Consider the following 2,848-nt stretch of genomic DNA (forward strand, 5'->3'; position numbering starts at 1 on the left):
TTTCAATCTCACTGTCTTGTTGTGGCTGGGTATAGGCTAGCTGGTCCTCAAGGTGCCTCTTCATCCTTACAATTCATTTTCTTTGTAGACCTGTCATTTCTGTTTCTGAACCATCTTCATCTTCTTACTCAATGAAGGTATAGAAATTACTTTGTGAGGCTAAGCCAGTGGGATGTCATTTAAGAAGGTAAGGAAAAAAATGTGAATTTGGGGGCTATGTAAGAAAATAGATGTCCTTGAATTGTGACAGCCTCAAGTTCATTTTCAGGTATTTGTATCTTTCTAATGAAAAATAATTCACTAATTCATGCTTAAGTTGGACATTCCTAATGGTAGCAAGCTTTTCCTAAGTATGCTGAAATCTACCCTTCAATGTGATTGCCAACATTTCTTCCGTGTAGTTTATTATTTGGGGGATACCTTAGATCCTCTCAAGATCTGAAAATCAATGGGTATGTCCATTGTTTCTGCATGTAGTCCTTACATAACTGGTGTTCATAATCCCTAAAAAGAATATGTGGGCATAGATAGAATGCAGTACTATAGAGTTGAGTTTAAGAAACTTTTTAGAAAGAACGCTTGTCTTCTCATGTGTGGATTTAGTTTTACCCAAGAGATTATTATATTCTGATTAATATGATATTGTAGGGAAAGTAGATTTCAACATACCTTCCTTTAATGCAACAAAGTCTTTCTGGATGGAGAGATCACCCTATCTAGGAACCTAAACCCAATAGACTGTATAAATTATAGGCATCTCTGGAAATAATTAGTTGCTATGTTTCCATTTTAGTTACCACAAAGCTAATTAAGCCAATGTTTCACAGTTAGGAGATCTTTAATAGACTTACAATTAGAGGAACTGTATGGGGGCTCTTGCATTGAGGTAAAAATCTGAAAAATCAAGTTTACTGTTATCTCCAACACAGAACTTTCTTAAGATTTTCTGGCTCAGAATATACTTGCAGTGATAAATTTAGACTTTGAATAACTGTTTAACATAGGAGAGACCCTGCTGAAAATTAGGTCACTTTATGCATCAAAACTTTAAGAAAATCAATATAGCATTTCTGCATATTTCCTCTAAGTGAAAATGTAGCTCATCTCCTAAAAGAGACATCAAAGAAGTAAAATATGATTTCCTTTGTGCCCTGCATGCTCCCAGGAATTAAGGATTATATCTCCTTTCCTTTAGCATTTGATAAAAATCTCCCAAGTAACTGCTAAGAACAGACATGATAAGAACTAGTTAAAACAGAGTATTAAATTGATAAAAACCCACCTAGCTGTTCTGCTCACCACCTGCCTTGAAATTATAGCTGTTAATATGATTATTCTAATCCAGACACAAGAAGAAGAGACTATAGTCACAAAGCATGCGGTTCTCTGTCAATAGAGATTAATGCTACGTATGGAACAGGGGACCGGAAGCTTTCATTTTGTCCTATCAGACCCTGGATATAGGGGCCATCTACATATACTTACATGGAACAACACAGGAAGCATCTCTATAGGTTTTCTGTGGCAATACCATGGACTTATTTTCAAAGAGCTCTTCAAGATACATATTTCCTTAGCTCTTTATACAACTTTGAGTCATACATGCCTATGCCATCTATTTTAGTAACACACTTTTGGACACATTGAAGTGCTTTTCTTTAATGTGTAGTACCACCTTTATTCAAGCTTTGGTAGTGATATGCTGACTGTCAAGTGCAGTGGGTGTGTTCATGCCAATCTATTATTGGAAATGAGGCTGCGACACTGTCATCTGCTGTTTGCATGCGTCCATAATGCATCTTCCCAAGGTCTTTCCTTGTCATTCATTCTGTAAATGCTGTGTTTCATGCTGGCACACCCTGTGGTGATTTTACTCATTTAATATCTCTTCCCCCCTCCCCTTCTCTCCCTGTCTTATCAATAAAATTGATTTCAAAACATAATCTTGGTAAATGTGGTCACTTCTTTATCCACTTGAAATTAGTTCTGAATGGTGAACTATAATCAGGTCTAGGAGCTCATTGGCCTGTGTGAGGTAGTTGACTCTGTCCAAACACTACATAAGGAAGTGTAGACCAGGATATTACTATGAAGACATGCACTTATTACGTATGCCCATACAATGCCTGGAGATGGGCCCACAATGATTGTGATGGAAGCCTCTAATATGTATAAAGAGAAAGAAGGATTCTGGACAGAGCACTTTCCCTTACTTTTGTCTTGATCTTCCTCCCTCTGGATTCTTGTTATGTAAAAAGGAGCTCCTATTTGCCTCAGCCACAATAATGTTCCCCATCATCATCATTTCAAAACTTTGTTGTTTTTAATTTGTTTACAAGTCATGCTTTAACTATTAGTCAATGCCTCTCATTACAGACATAAACCATGGTGTTGTAACTATAAATTATCACTGAACATAACCTAGAAACATCAGGAAGGGTTAGTGAACATTCTTTAAATGTAAAATTGGCTCATCATTATAGGCTCAATTGACTTGGTCCAAGTCAGGACATCTTTGTTTGATGCCCTTTACACCAAAAAGCAGTCACAGAGCCTATGGGAAGCCAGTTTCTATAATACTGAACATGAAAGTAGCTCTGTGTAGACAATGTGACCAATTCTTAGTAGATTTTCTTCTCTGGCATTACAGATACACAGGTGAAGAGATGAGGGAGTCCAGATGGGTGGTGTGAGAGACTGGCCAAAGATGAGTGGTGGTGTCAATTACTAAGCAAGCAACTGGAAAGAAAGGCAAGTGTTGTAAGAAGTCCACTCAGTCTCCTCCATTGCTGGTGGGATTACAAGCTGGTACAACCACTCTGCGAATCAGTTTGGCAGTTCCTCAGTA

The sequence above is a fragment of the Mus pahari genome, chromosome 11, assembly GCF_900095145.1.
Source record: "Mus pahari chromosome 11, PAHARI_EIJ_v1.1, whole genome shotgun sequence".
NCBI classification, from domain to species: Eukaryota; Metazoa; Chordata; class Mammalia; order Rodentia; family Muridae; genus Mus; species Mus pahari.